The sequence below is a fragment of the Triticum aestivum genome, chromosome 3B (assembly GCF_018294505.1).
Source record: "Triticum aestivum cultivar Chinese Spring chromosome 3B, IWGSC CS RefSeq v2.1, whole genome shotgun sequence".
Classification (NCBI taxonomy): Eukaryota; Viridiplantae; Streptophyta; class Magnoliopsida; order Poales; family Poaceae; genus Triticum; species Triticum aestivum.
In genome coordinates, this window is record NC_057801.1 from 282771869 (window position 1) to 282788675 (window position 16807).

The window sequence follows — 16807 nt, forward strand, 5'->3', positions numbered from 1 at the left end:
GAAACCCAAGGCACGCAAGAGAGATGATTCCGGTAAGGAGTCGGAACGCCCATGGAACGCCAATCTCCTTCGAAGATTTTACAGTTAATGCAGTATGTACCATGCTATCTTTTGTATTAAGTACAACACATCGGCCCGGGGACTTGCCGCCTTGAATTATGTTAGCACTACCTACAGTCAGACAACTAGTGTGCCGGCATCTAAGCCCTCTCTTGCCAAAAGTCGCAGCTCGCAGAAGCGGCTGTTCGACTGGCAAGAGTCAAAGGCAGGAAATGATGCCCACACGAAAAACGGCTAAGGACCAATGAGCTTACATAACACAAGCCGGCTCCCTACCCTGCCAACTGACTGCTAAGCAGACAGCTGGCCAGCTTCCCACTCACCTTTCCACAATCTAAGAAGGCTAAAGTACTTGCCCTCCCAAACGACCAAGTACTTTCCCATCCACAGACTGCAGAGCAGCTGTTCGGCTGGGAAGACGCCGACCAAGGGAGGGCGGCAAAGGAAAAAGCTAAAAAAAGATTAAAGCAAGTAAAGTCGGAGACCGACACCAGCATAGCACATAATATTTACACAAAAGGCCTTCGAAGGCTAGAGTTCAACTTAGTTTGAATACACCCCTAGTGGATGGAACTGCGCAAATTTAACGAACATTGTTCAAAAGACTAACGAGCAGGAAGACAAAGATAAAATTGGCCGCTCAGGCCGAGGGAGCAACAGGCGAGCTTGGCATGTCAGTGGAGACGGCAGCGCTGGCTGGAGGAGTGGCCAGGTGGCGAGTCTCGACTTGATCATCGCCAGCAGCAGGCAGCGTGTTCGCGCATGCCTTGTTGCTGGAGGCACGGTCAGGCTAAGGCTGGCTGGCTGCTCCACCATCTGGCGTGATGTCTTCACCGTCCTCGTCCTCCTCCTCCTCACCCTCGTCGCCAGAGTCGATCTACTCTGCCGAGTCCTTGCCGTCCACCGTGTTCAGCCCAAACCAGTCCGCCGGCAACTCAACACCATCGTCGTTCAAGTCAAGGATGAAGACGCTCGTGTCACTATAGTCACAGTCCCTGCGGCGCTATGAATGTTAGCCGACCGCACCGCCACCAGTTCCTCGTTGGTCTCCTGCCGGAACGTTGCCAACTGGGCTATATCCAGCCCAGGGTACCACACTTTGACAAACTCCAATGCCCGCCTAGCGCCTGCCCGGGTGGAAGAAGCCTTCCATGCCTTGAAGCGGCCAACTGCCACCTCCAGCCAGTCGGCAGTCTGACCAGGAATACGAGGAATCGTGGCATCAGTCCAGAGGGCAGAAAGCACCTGAGCTCCAACGCGCTGAAGGCAGCGGAGCATCCGGTTGGCCGGCTGGAGATGGGCCTGGATGGCCAAAAGCTGCTCCTCAAGTGTTCGGTGAGCATTCAGCGCGACCTCAGCACCAGCCTGCCTCCGCGCATCGCGGTAAGCTTCGATGACCTGGCTGGCGGCAACAGAGTAGCCAGGGAAGTACTATGCGCAAAAGAAGAAGAAGAAAATATGAAGTCAGAAGCCGGACCAAGCAACATGCGGCAAACAAAGGGAAAAGGAGGAAGGCAACTTACCGTCAACCATATCCTTGATTTGGCCATAGCCGTTGCTCAACGCCTGTTCCGACTCAGCCCAGTTCGCCGCCTAGGTCTCATATTCAGCTTGGAGGGCGGCCTCGTTGTCCTTCACCACCTGGAGAGCCGCCTTGTGACTCTCCTCCTCATCAGCTAGCTTCTTGGCTAGGCGGTCGCACTCCTGAGCCGCTACGCTGCACTCCGCCTCCTTGGCGTGCAGCATGGTCTAGGCCTCACCATGTTGCTACTGCAGGGCGGCGTTGGCCTCTGAAAAGATAATAAAGAATAATAATCAGTAAGCAAGAAGTAGCCAGAAGAGATTCGGCCCGACTGCTCAGCAGTCGGCCTGAATCTCGGGGACTCCACCCAGTGGGTGTGCTGACGCGGCCCCAGGAGAGAAAGAAGATGGAGTACTCACTTCGACTTTCAGACAGGGCAGCGGTCCATTGAGTCAGCTCCTGTTGCATCGTCATCCAGGGCGGCCTCCCCCAAGTCGGGGTCGTCCATATCGCTCTCCTACTGGTCAGGGAGGAACTGACGGTCCGGCCCTGTGGCGCCGGCTGATGGCTGGAGGAGGGTGCTCTGTTTCATAGCCGATTGGTCAAGAAAACCAAGGAGAACTCGACAACTAAAATAAAGAAGAAAGAAGACTTACCATTGGCGGCGAATTTGAGCATGAGTATGACTCCTTTCCGAACCGCCACTCCGCCTCCGAGAGCTTGCAGTTCGAGATATAGTTCACCAAGTGAGCTACCTCCGAGTGAGGCATCTCCTTGGTCCACATCCGGCTTGGGTCTCGCTGCCCGCTCATCTGGCATATCATACGAGGCCAGCCTTGGAGCGGGAGCACCCGACCCTCCACGAAGGCGGTCATCAAGTCGGGCCCGGTGAGGCCCTCTGACTTCACCATCACCCTGAGCCGCGCGACGGTGGTAGCACCGGAGGCCGACAGCGACCTTGGCCGGTACGACCAGTTGGCCGCGTCCCAACCGGCGGGCCGGCTGCGTAAACCGGCAGGTTGACCCAGTAGCCCTTCGGGTGAACACTCTTCACGTAGAAGTACGACTGCTGCCACATCTTCACCGACTGGATCGGCGTGATAGGCGGGAAAGGGTTCTCAGCAGCCGGCCTCTGCACCGCGATGAAGACGCCGCACTGTGCCACCACGCTCTTGACGACAGTGCCGAGCTTCGAGTAGAAGAACTCGCCCCAAAGGTCGATAGTGGGGAGGACGCCGAGAAAGCCCTTACAGAGGGTGACGAAGGCGGATAGCAGCACCACCGTGTTTGGCGTAAAGTGGTGCGGCTGAAGGCCGTAGAAGTCGAGGAAGGTGTGGAAGAAGTCGCTCGCCGGCAAGCCGAGGCCGCGCAAGCAGTGCGACCGGAAGATGACGCGCTCTCCCTCTTCTGGTGCCGGCGAGATCTCCCGTTCCGGCGCCAGGCGAACCTTCACGTAGTCCTCGTCGGGTAGCCGCCGTGTCCGGCGGAGGAAATCAATATCATCTTCATGGACGTTGGAGCCGCCCATGCTCTGGAGCGCGCCATGGGGTCGAAAAGCTCGCTGGAGAGGCGGTGTGACGACGAGCGCGAGGCCCTGCGGCGATGGGGTGTTGTCGGGGGTTGGGTGGGACATATGCCAAAGGGTGGCTTATCATGGTGGGAGCGACTAGAACGTCCCCGGTGCCCAGAAGCGGGATGAGGCATAGACACGAATGCCGGCGTACTTTACCCAGGTCCGGGGCTCTCATACGAGATAACACCGCTAGTCCTACTCTGCGGGGTCTCCGCATGATCACTAAAGGCACAAGTGATACAAAGTTGCTCCTTGAGCTGTATGCTAGAGGTAGGAGAAGGCAAGGCTAGCTCTCTCCTGCTCTAGGAATGTGGCTAGGTCTAATGGGGTGGGAACCCTTTGCGTGGGTGCCCTGGGGGGTTTATATAGGCCTACCCCCCAGGGGTACAATGGTAATCTGGCCAGCTGCTGGGCCCAGCTGTCAGTGTCTCCGGCCTCTGGCTTCTCCACCGACTACTAGGGCCCACCGCCTCGTGGGCCCCGCCGGCTGGTGTTGTATGGAGCCGACAGGCCACTCCCGCGCTAGCGGGTCTGGTTGCTGGCTGCTCAATGTAGTCATGCTGCTACTGACGCTGGCTTGGTCAGCTCAGCGTGCCTACAGTTCCGCCGCCTAGTGGGAGATCACTGTAGCCACACCTGGTCTCATCAGGTTGGTGGCGTACTTGCTTCGAGGGAGGGGACAGCCGCCTGCTGGAGGCCGGCCCTCTCCTGGTCTGGTTGGTTCAGCCTGCGCCGTCTTCTGGGATGTCACTTCCCGGTAGGGCCCGCAGCCTGCGGGCCGTACCGACAGGCCGTCGTGGGGAACACGGCTCCGCCTGCCCAGAGTGACGTCGAGGGAAGGTGGCAACAGTGCCACGCCGTGCGGAGATATCTGCCCGTACGGGACACTGTGGCCACGCTAAACCCAAGATTCGGGGGTTAGGGCTTCACTGTAGCCACGCCCCATCTTGCCCTCTTGATGGGGGCTCAAATTCTAAGGGCGCGAGGTGGCCGCCTGCTCGATGTTGTCTTCCCTAGAGGCCAGCTGGATGAAGCCAGCCGCTCGTGGTGTCGCCTACTGGTGGTTGGCTGTCGAGCTAGCTGGCCTCCAGAGGGCGGAGCTTCAGCTTGGAGCACAGCAAGTCGAAGTTGGCCCAAAGTCTTGATAAATCTTGGGACTCGGGTGAGGCTACCCATGGCCCATTACTCCGACAGGTGCGACGCTGCAAGATGGCTGGGAGCGCGGTGTGGCGACAGATAGCTGCAGCAGCAGAAGGAATAAGAAGAATAGAATGGCGGAGGAGGAGGTGGGTGCGCGTGCGTCTTCCGCCCCCCTCCTCCCCCTATTTATAGCCTCAGAGCAACGAAGCCGAGGGGGCTGGGCGTGGGGATCGTGGGATTAACTGTGCCCACTCCCGCATGATCCCGCGATTATCGCGCCTTAACGGCATGTAGTAACTACGATTGGAATACCAACCGCCTGCCTCGGCCATAGAGGATCCGCACGTGGGCCGAGGCATGGTAGTGTTGGACCTCATCCTGCGGCGATGTCCCGTCACGCGCGTGGGCTGGCAGGCTGGTCTAGCCGGTAGGTGCCGCGTGGCACGCGTGCAGCAGGCAGCCGGCCCGGCGGCCGGCGCGTGCACCACCTGCTTCCCGCCTCCGGGCTTCAATATTTTCCAGACGTCGCATCTGGGTGTGGCCGACTCGACTAAAGGCACAAGTGATACAAAGTTGCTCCTTGAGCTGTATGCTAGAGGTAGGAGAAGGCAAGGCTAGCTCTCTCCTGCTCTAGGAATGTGGCTAGGTCTAATAGGGTGGGAACCCTTTGCATGGGTGCCCTGGGGGGTTTATATAGGCCTACCCCCATGGGGTACAATGGTAATCTGGCCGGCTACTGGGCCCGGCTGTCAGTGTCTCCGGCCTCTGGCTTCTCCGCCGACTACTGGGGCTCGCCACCTGGTGGGCCCCGCCGGCTGGTCTGGTACGGAGCCGACAGGCCGCTCCCGCCGCTGGCGGGTCTGGTTGGTGGCTGCTCACTGTAGCTATGCTGCTACTGACGCTGGCTTGGTCAGCTCAGCGTGGCTACAGTTCCGCCGCCTGTTGGGAGATCACTGTAGCCACAGCTGGTCTCATCAGGTTGGTGGCATACTTGGTTCGAGGGAGGAATGGCCGCCTGCTAGAGGCCGGCCCTCTCCTGGTCTGATTGGTTCGGCGTGCGCCGTCTTCTGGGATGTCATTGCCCAATAGGGCCTGCAGCTTGCGGGCCGTACCAACAGGCCGTCATGGGGAACAGGGCTCCGCCTGCCCAGAGTGACGGCGAGGGAAGGTGGCAACAGTGCCACACCGTGCGGAGATCTCTGCCCGTACGGGACACTGTGGCCACGCTAAACCGAAGATTCGGGGGTGAGGGCTTCACTATAGCCACGCCCCATCTTGCCCTCTTGATGGGGTCTCAAACTCTGAGGGTGTGAGGAGGCCGCCTACTCGATGCCGTCTTCCCTAGAGGCCGGCTGGATGAAGCCGGCCGCTCGTGGTGCCGCCTGCTGGTGGTTGGCCGTCAAGTTAGCCGGCCTCTAGAGGGCGGAGCTTCAGTTTGGGGCACAGCAAGGCAAAGCTGGCCCGAAGTCTTGATAAATCTTGGGACTCGGGTGAGGCTACCTCTGGCCCATTACTCCGACAGTAGTCCGCGAAGCCGGTGAGGCCTTGTGGTCGAGGGGCCGCAAAGTGTCAGCGGCTTCCCCCCTCAGCAAGCTTCGGGAGAATGTTTGATCTGCCTTGCGTCCGTCCGACCGCTGGAGTCAGCTTTGGCTAGGTGGGATTGTTTGTCGTTTTTGAACTTTCAAGGCGGGAAAATAGGTGGCGTGCCTGCTAAGCTTCCCGGGCCGCCGCCCGCTGCAGACACGCCACGCGGCGCGCGCCAGCCTGGCCGGCCTGCCATCCCACGCCCTTGATGGGACGTGACAGTGGGCCGGGGCCGCCACTACCATGCCTCGGCACCTGGGCGGATCTGCTCTGCCGAGGGGGCGGTTGCGATTCCCATGACCGCTTGAGGGGTCTTGGGCTCAGTTAATCCCACGACCCACGCCCTGATAACCCGCAAGTATACATGATAGTTGTAGCCTCTTTCGATAAGTAAGAGTGTCGAACCCAACGAGGAGCTAAAGGTAGAACAAATACTCTCTCAAGTCCTATCGGCCACAGATACGACTCTAAGCACGCTTGACATTCGCTTTACCTAGAACAAGTATGAAACTAGAAGTACTTTGTAGGTGTGATAGGGTAGGTTTGCAAGATAATAAAGAACACGTAAATATAAACTAGGTGCTGTTTGGATAAAGAAGCAATAAAGTACATATAGCGAGTGTGGAAAAGTGGTGGTAGGAGTTGTGAAATTGTCCCTAAGCAATTGACTACGTTACTAGACCGATAATCACTATTGCAATTCTATTTGAGGGAGAGGCATAAGCTAACATACTTTCTCTTCTTGGATCATATGAACTTATGATTGGAACTCTAGCAAGCATCCGCAACTACTAAAGATCATTAAGGTAAAACCCAACCATAGCATTAAAGTATCAAGTCCCCTTTATCCCATACGCAAACAACCTACTTACTCGGGTCTGTGCTTCTGTCACTCACGCCACCCACCATAAGCAAATCAAGAACATATTGCAAACCATACAGTGGGAATCCCTCACACTTGTGTGACATGGAGTACACCATAGGACAGCACCAATAATAAAACATGCAACTCAAACCAATCATAGCAATTCATCAATTACCGATAGGACAACGAAAATCTACGCAGACATCATAGGATGGTAACACATCATTGGATAATAATATGAAACATAAAGCACCATGTTCAAGTAGAGGGTACAACGGGTCGCGGGAGAGTGGACTGCTGAATATAGATGGGGGAAGGTGATGGATATGTTGGTGAAGATGATGGAGGTGTTGGTGAAGATCGCGGTGATGATGATGGCCCCCGGCGGCGTTCCGGTGCATCTAGAAGCCAGGGGGAGAGAGCCCCCCTTCTTCTTATTCTTACTTGACCTTCTCCCTAGATGGGAGAAGGGTTTCACCTCTGGTCCTTGGCTCCCATGGCGTGGGAGGGGAGAGAGCCCCTCCGAGATTGGATCTATCTCTCTGTTTCCGCGTTCTCAGATTATGCCCCTTCACCGTTTCTTTTATATCCGGAGATCCGTAAATCCGATTGGGGTGAATCTTTCGCCCAGATCTTTCTCATATATTAGCTTTGTTGCAGCAAAAGAAGAGCGTCAACCGCCTTGCAGGGGCCCAGGAGAGTCCAGGGCGCGCCTACCTCCCTGGGGCGCTCCCCCTATCTCCTGGCCCCCTCGGGCACCGTCTCGCGTTGATTTTACTTCCCAAAAATCATAAATATTCCAAAATAATTCTCCGTCTGTTTTTATCCCGTTTGGACTTTGTTTGTTATTGGGTTTCTGCAAAACATAAAACATGCAACAAACAGGAACTGGCACTGGGCACTGGACCAATATGTTAGTCCTAAAAATAGTATAAAAAGTTGCCAAAAGTATATGAAAGTTGAATAATATTGGCATGGAACAATCAAAAATTATAGATACGACGGAGACGTATCAGCATCCCCAAGCTTAATTCCTGCTCGTCCTCGAGTAGGTAAATGATAAAAAAGATAATTTTTTATGTGGAATGCTACCTAGCATAATCTTGATCATATGTCTAATCATGGCATGAATATTAAGACATGAGTGATTCAAAGCAATAGTCTATCATTTGACATAAAAACAATAATACTTCGAGTGTACCAATAAAGCAATCATGTCTTTTCAAAACAACAAGGCCAAAGCAAGCTTATCCCTACAAAATCATATTGTTTGTCCATGCTTCATTTTCGTCACACAAAATGCCCCCATCATGCACAACCCTGATGACAAGCCGAGCAATTGGTTCATACTTTTAACGCGCTTCACCTTTTTCAAGCCTCACGCAATATACGAGCGCAAGCCATGGATATAGCACTATAGGTGGAATACAATATGATGGTGAAGGTTTATATGGAGAAGACAAAAAAGACAAAGTCTCACATCGATGCAGCTAATCAACGGGCTATGGAGATGCCCATCAATTGATGTCAATGCAAGGAGTAGGAATTTCCATGCAACGGATGCACTAAGAGCTATAAGTGTATGAAAGCTCAAACTGAAAACTAAGTGGGTGTGCATCCAACTTGCTTGCTCATGAAGACCTAGGGCATTTGAGGAAGCCCATTGTTGGAATATAGAAGCCAAGTTCTATAATGAAAATTCCCACTAGTATATGAAAGTGACAACATAGGAGACAATTTATATGAAGAACATGGTGCTACTCTTAAGCACAAGTGTGGAAAAAGGATAGTAACATTGCCCCTTTTATTTTTTTAATTTTTTTTGGGTGGGCTTCTTTGGCCCCCTTCTTTATTTAGGCTTCTTTGGCCTTTCCTTTCTTTTTCTTTTTCTTTTTTTATGGGGCAATGTTCTATAATGATGATCGTCACACTTTTATTTACTTACAACTCGATATTACAACTCGATACTAGAACAAAGATATGACTCTATATGAATGCTTCTGGTGCTGTACCGGGATGTGCAATGATCTAGCGTAGCAATGACATCAAAAAACGGACAAGCCATGAAACCATCATGCTAGCTATCTTACGATCATGCAAAGCAATATGACAATGAATGCTCAAGTCATGTATATGATGACGATGAAAGTTGCATGGCAATATATCTCGGAATGGCTATGGAAATGCCATGATAGGTAGGTATGGTGGTTGTTTTGACGAAGATATAAGGAGGCTTATGTGTGATAGAGCGTATCATATCACGGGGTTTGGATGCACCGGCGAAGTTTGCACCAACTCTCGAGGTGAGAAAGGGCAATGCACGGTACCGAAGAGGCTAGCAATGATCGAAAGGTAAAAGTGCGTATAATCCATGGACTCACATTAGTCATAAAGAACTCATATACTTATTACAAAAGTTTATTAACCCTCGAAGCAAAGTACTACTACGCATGCCCCTAGGGGGATAGATTGGTAGGAAAAGACCATCGCTCGTCCCCGACCGCCACTCGTAAGGAAGACAATCAAAGAAACACCCCATGCTTCAAATTTGTCACACAACGGTTACCATACGTGCATGCTACTAGACTTGCAAACCTCAACACAAGTGTCTCTACAATCCACAACCACCCACTAGCGTGACTCTAATGTCACCATCTTTATATCGCAAAAATATTGCAAGGAATCAAACATATCATATTCAGCGATCTACAAGTTTATGTAGGATTTTATGACTAACCATGTGAATGACCAATTCCTGTCATCTCTCTAAAAAGATATAAGTGAAGCAAGAGATTTTAATTCTTTCTAAAAAGATATGCCCACGCTCTAACAAATATAAGTGAAGCAAAAGAGCATTCTACGAATGGCGGTTTTCTATGTGAAGAGAAACAGGCAATCCAAACTTCAAATGATATAAGTGAAGCACATGAAGCATTCTATAAAGCCATACTCAAAAGATTTAAGTGAAGTGCAATGAGAATTCTATAAATCAACCAAGTACTATCTCATACCAGTATGGTGCATAAAAGAAAAGTGAAAACTAAATGCAAAAGACGCTCCAAGACTTGCACATAATGCATAACGAAACAAATACGAAAACATACCGATACTTGTTGAAGAAGTTGAAGAAAGAGGGGATGCCTTCCGGGGCATCCCCAAGCTCAGACGCTTGAGTCTCCTTGAATATTTACTTGGGGTGCCTCGGGCATCCCCAAGCTTGAGCTCTTGCTTCTCTTCCTTTTGCTCATATCGAGACCTCCTCGTTTAGACACTTCATCCACACAAAACTTCAACAGAAAACTCGGTAAGATCCGTTAGTATAATAAAGCAAATCACTACTCTAAGTACTATAGAAAACCAATTCAAATTTTGTTTTTGCATTGTGTCTACTTTAATATAGCTTTTCCATGGCTTAATCCACTAATATAAGTTGATAGATTCATCAGAACAAGCAAACTACGCATCAAAAACAGAATCTGTCAAAAACAGAACAGTCTGTAGCAATCTGAACATCCACCATACTTATGGTACCCCAAAAATTCTACAAAAATTAGGAAAAATAAAAAAGTTGTATATAAAGACAGTGCAAAAATAATAAGAACCAATTGACCTTCTAGTTAAAAATGTAAAATCGCGCACTACAGCCAAAGTTTCTGTCCTGCACCGTACAAACCAACAAGCATTGTAAACATCCTAAAGGCAAACCTTGGCACATTATTTATATAATACAATGGAATTATGCAAGGGATAATTATTTTTGATGAAAAGTTTCTGTAATCAAGATTCACAAAGTTTCCATGAGCATGAACAAAGTTCAAGGCTAGCTCCCACTTCAACAATGCTTGTCTTTCTCACTTTCACTTTCCCTTTTGAAAAGTTTTTGGTTTACCCTCTTTATTTTTTTTGTTTTTACACTATAAGAAAGCAATCAACATAAATAAATGACTCTCTAAAACTTCCGGGTTGTCTCCCTAGCAGCGCTTTCTTTAAAGCCATTAAGCTACGCATTTAGTGCTCAAGTAATGAATCCACCCGGATCCCAAGGTATATCAAAGCCAATTTTAATTAACAATGATTTGGAATTTAGTAGTGAGCACAAAGTAACATATATCAAGCAACAACGAAGTCTAACTCTCTTCCTATGCATCGGCATGTCATAAAAGAACAATTCATGCACACCAAGTAAAGGCCAATGCATAGTATAAGCAGTTTCTTGCAATTCTGTTGCATTGGAAACATAAAGAGGTGGAGATGTAGCTCCTCTCTCATAATAATTGCAAGTAAGAGCAGCAAGCACATGCATATTATATATATCAAAATCATCATGTGCAACGGTAAAAGGCAACCCATCAATATAATCCTTACTAAGCGCAAACTTCTCCGATGTAGTGTAGTCGGGAGAATTCAAAAAGATAATAGGACTATCATGCGTGGGTGCAATAGCAACAATTTCATGTTTAACATAAGGAACTATAGAAAGTTCATCTCCATAAGCATAATTCATATTGGCATCTTGGCCACAAGCATAACAAGCATCATCAAAAAGGGATATTTCAAGAGAATCAACGGGATCATAGCAATCATCATAGCAATCATCCTTTGGTAAGCACGAAGGGGAATTAAACAATGTATGAGTTGAAGAGTTACTCTCATTAGAAGGTGGGCACCGGTGATCAATCTACTCTTCCTCCTTTCGTTATTCGCTCTCATCATCATCTTTTTCATCCAATGAGCTCACAGTTTCATCAATTTCTTCTTCCATAGCTTCCTGCAAAATATTAGTCTCTTCTTGGACAGCGGAGACTTTCTCAATAAATGCATTAATATAGTAATTGTATTAATAATTTTCATAGCAATATCTAAGTATAGCAAGATTTTCAGGCCTATAAACATCATCATCTAAAGATTCATACTTTTCAAACAAAAATTCAATTTCATAAGCAGCCTTAAAAGCAACAAATTCTTCTATTTGTTCCACATCATAGTAATCATATATACCATTAGCATAAGAAGATAAGGTTTCATTATCATTTAATTTGCATGAAAAGGGAAGGTGTGGAGCCTTCATCCTAGAGCAACAAGTAATATCATATCTCAAGCATTCATATCGGGCGTACCACTTCAACATTTGAATTTGATCCCATAATAGTATCCTTTTTGTGTCAAGCGATAATCCCTAAAGTATTCACGTTGATCCAACGTGTCTCCCATAACATAATTGAATGGGGTTTTCTCAGGATTATTAAAGTAGTACATAATATCTTGAACATAACGAGCATCGAGGGTTTTAGGAGGTTCCCCATCTCCATGAGTAGCAAGTACACCTAATTTTTTGGTATTTCGTGTTCCATATCCATAACTAAAGATAGAGAACAATTAAGAACAGCAAATAAACATTACTTAGTGATAAAGCAAACAAGCACAAACGAGAATATTCACCCCACGCAATGACTCCCCAGCAACGGCGCCGGAAAAAGGTCTTGATAACCCGCAAGTATATGGGATAGTTGTAGCCTCTTTCGATAAGTAAGAGTGTCGAACCCAACGAGGAGCTAAAGGTAGAACAAATACTCTCTCAAGTCCTATCGGCCACTGATACGACTCTACGCACGCTTGACATTCGCTTTACCTAGAACAAGTATGAAACTAGAAGTACTTTGTAGGTGTGATAGGATAGGTTTGCAAGAAAGTAGAGAACACGTAAATATAAACTAGTGGCTGTTTAGATAAAGAAGCAATAAAGTAAATATAGCGAGTGTGGAAAAGTGGTGGTAGGAGTTGTGGAATTGTCTCTAAGCAATTGACTATGTTACTAGACCGGTAATCACTATTGCAATTCTATTTGAGGGAGAGGCATAAGCTAACATACTTTCTCTACTTGGATCATATGCACTTATGATTGGAACTTTAGCAAGCATCCGCAACTACTAAAGATTCATTAAGGTAAAACCCAACCATAGCATTAAAGTATCAAGTACCCTTTATCCCATACGCAAACAACCTACTTACTCGGGTCTGTGCTTCTGTCACTCACGCCACCCACCATAAGCAAATCATAAACATACTGCAAACCCTACAGCGGGAATCCCTCACGCTTGCGCGACACGGAGGGCACAATAGGATAGCACCAATAATAAAACATGCAACTCAAACCAATCATAGAAATTCATCAATCACCGATAGGACAACAAAAATCTACTCAGACATCATAGGATGGCAACACATAATCGGAAAATAATATGAAGCATAAAGCACCATGTTCAAGTAGAGGGTACAGCAGGTTGCGGGAGAGTGGACCGCTGAATATAGATGGGGGAAGGTGATGGAGATGTTGGTGAAGATGACGGTGGTGTTGGTGAAGATCGCAGTGATGATGATGGCCCCCGGCAGCGCTCCGGCGCCACCGGAAGCAAGGGGGAGAGGGCCCCCCTTCTTCTTTTTCTTCTTCCTTGACCACCTCCCTAGATGGGAGAAGGGTTTCCCCTCTGATCCTTGGCTCCCATGGCTTGGGAGGGGCGAGAGCCCCTCCGAGATTGGATCTATCTCTTTGTTTCTGCGTTCTCTTCTGGCTCTGTTTCGCCGTTTCGTGTATATATGGAGATCCGTAACTCCGATTGGCCTGAAACCTTCGCCGTGATTTTTTTCCGAATATTAGCTTTCTTGCGGCAAAAGAATAGCATCAACCGCCTTACGATGGGCTCACGAGGGTAGGGGGTGCGCCCAGGGGGGCAGGCGCGTCCCCCTACCTCGTGACCACCTCAGGCACCGTCTCGCGTGGATTTTTCTTCCGTATTTTTCCATATTTTCCAAAAATAAGCTCCGTCCATTTTTATCCCGTTTGGACTCCGTTTGATATGGATATTCCGCGAAACATAAAACATGCAACAGACAGGAACTGGCACTAGGCACTGGATCAATAAGTTAGTCCCAAAAATAATATAAAAAGTTGCCAAAAAGTATATGAAAGTGAATAATATTGGCACGGAACAATCAAAAATTATAGATACGACGGAGATGTATCAGCATCCCCAAGCTTAATTCTTGCTCGTCCTCAAGTAGGTAAATGATAAAAAAAGGATATTTTTTGATGTCGAATGCTACCTAGCATAATCTTGATCATATGTCTAATCATGGCATGAATATTAAGACACGAGTGATTCAAAGCAATAGTCTATCATTTGACATAAAAACAATAATACTTCGAGCGTACCAATAAAGCAATCATGTCTTTTCAAAACAACAAGGCCAAAGCAAGCTTATCCCTACAAAATCATATAGTTTGGCCATGCTTCATTTTCGTCACCCAAAATGCCCCCATCATGCACAACCCCGATGACAAGCGGAGCCATTGGTTCATACTTTTTAACGCGCTTCAGCTTTTTCAACCCTCACGCAATATATGAGCGCAAGCCATGGATATAGCACTATAGGTGGAATAGAATATAATGATGGAGGTTATGTGGAGAAGACAAAAAAGGAGAAAGTCTCACATCGACGCGGCTAATCAACGGGCTATGGAGATGCCCATCAATTGATGTCAATGCGAGGAGTAGAGATTGACATGCAACGGATGCACTAAGAGCTATAAGTGTATGAAAGCTCAACAAAAGAAACTAAGTGGGTGTGCATCCAACTTGCTTTCTCATGAAGACCTAGGGCATTTGAGGAAGCCCATCGTTGGAATATACAAGCCAAGTTCTATAATGAAAATTCCCACTAGTATATGAAAGTGACAACTAGGAGACAATCTATATGAAGAACATGGTGCTACTTTGAAGCACAAGATATGAGACTCACTACATGAAGAACATGGTGCTACTTTGAAGCACAAGTGTGGAAAAAGAGATAGTAACATTGCCCCTTTTCATTTTTTTGGTGGGCTTCTTTGGCCCCCTTTTTTATTTAGGCTTCTTTGGCCTTTCCCCCTTTTTTTATGGGGCAATGTTCTATAATGATGATCATCACACTTTTATTTACTTACAACTCGATATTACAACACGATACTAGAACAAATATATGACTCTATATGAATGCTTCCGGCGGTGTACCGGGATGTGCAATGATCTAGCATAGCAATGACATAAAAAATGGACAAGCCATGAAAACATCATGCTAGCTATCTTACGATCATGGAAAGCAATATGACAATGAATGCTCAAGTCATGAATATGATGATGATGGAAGTTGCATGGCAATATATCTCAGAATGGCTATGGAAATGCCATGATAGGTAGGTATGGTGGCTGTTTTGAGGAAGATATAATCAGGCTTATGTGTGATATAGCGTATCGTATCACGGGGTTTGGATGCACCGGCGAAGTTTGCACCAACTCTCGAGGTGAGAAAGGGCAATGCACGGTACCGAAGAGGCTAGCAATGATGGAAAGGTAAAAGTGCGTATAATCCATGGACTCACATTAGTCATAAAGAACTCATATACTTATTGCAAAAATTTATTAGCCCTCGAAGCAAAGTACTACTACGCATGCCCCTAGGGGGATTTATTGGTAGGAAAAGACCATCGCTCGTCCCCGACCGCCACTCATAAGGAAGACAATCAAAGAAACACCCCATGCTTCAAATTTTTCACACAATGGTTACCATACGTGCATGCTACGGGACTTGCAAACCTCAACACAAGTGTCTCTACAATCCACAACCACCCACTAGCATGACTCTAATATCACCATCTTTATATCGCAAAACTATTGCAAGGAATCAAACATATCATATTCAGCGATCTACAAGTTTATGTAGGATTTTATGACTAACCATGTGAATGACCAATTCCTATCATCTCTCTAAATAGATATAAGTGAAGCAAGAGAGTTTAATTCTTTCTACAAAAGATATGCCCACGCTCTAACAAATATAAGTGAAGCAAAAGAGCATTCTACAAATGGCGGTTTTCTATGTGAAGAGAAACAGGCAATCCAACTTCAAATGATATAAGTGAAGCACATGAAGCATTCTATAAAGCCACACTCAAAAGATTTAAGTGAAGTGCAATGAGCATTCTATCAATCAACCAAGGACTATCTCATACCAGCATGGTGCATAAAAGAAAAGTGAAAACTAAATGCAAAAGACGCTCCAAGACTTGCACATAATGCATGAACAAAACGAATCTGAAAACATACCGATACTTGTTGAAGAAAGAGGGGATGCCTCCCCAGCATCCCAAGATTAGACGCTTGAGTCTCCTTGAATATTTACTTGGGGTGCCTCGGGCATCCCCAAGCTTGAGCTCTTGCCTCTCTTCCTTCTTCTCACATCGAAACATTCTCGATTAGACACTACATCCACACAAAACTTCAACAGAAAACTCGGTAAGATCCGATAGTATAGTAAAGCAAATCACCACTCTAAGTACTGTTGCAAACCAATTCGTATTTTGTTTTTGCATTGTGTCTACTGTAATATAACTTTTTCATGGCTTAATACACTGATATAAATTGATAGATTCATCAAAACAAGCAAACTATGCATCAAAAACAGAATCTGTCAAAAACAGAACAGTCTGTAGAAATCTGAACAATAACAATACTTCTGGTAGCCCAACAATTCTACCAAAATTTGAAAAAATAAACAAGTTGTATAGAAAGACAGTGCAAAAGGAATCAGAACCATTTCAAGTTCCAGTTAAAAATGTAAAATCTCGCACTACAGCCAAAGTTTCGGTCCTGCACTGTACAAACCAACAAGCATTGTAAACATCCTAAAGGCAAACCTTGGCACATTATTTTTATAATAAAATGGAATTATACAAGGGGATAATTTTTTTATTGAAAAGTGTGTGTAATTAAGATTCACAAAGTTCCCATGGGCATGAACAAAGTTCAAGGACGTCCCCCACTTTCACAATGCTCGTCTCTCTCACTTTCACTTCTCTTTTTGAATAGTTTTGGGTTCCCCTCTTTATTTTTGTTGTTTTTAAACTATATGAAAGCACTCAACAGAAATAAATAACTCTCTAAAACTTCCGGGTTGTCTCCCTGGCAGCGCTTTCTTTAAAGCCATTAAGTTAGGCATATAGTGCTCAAGTAATGAATCCACCCGGATC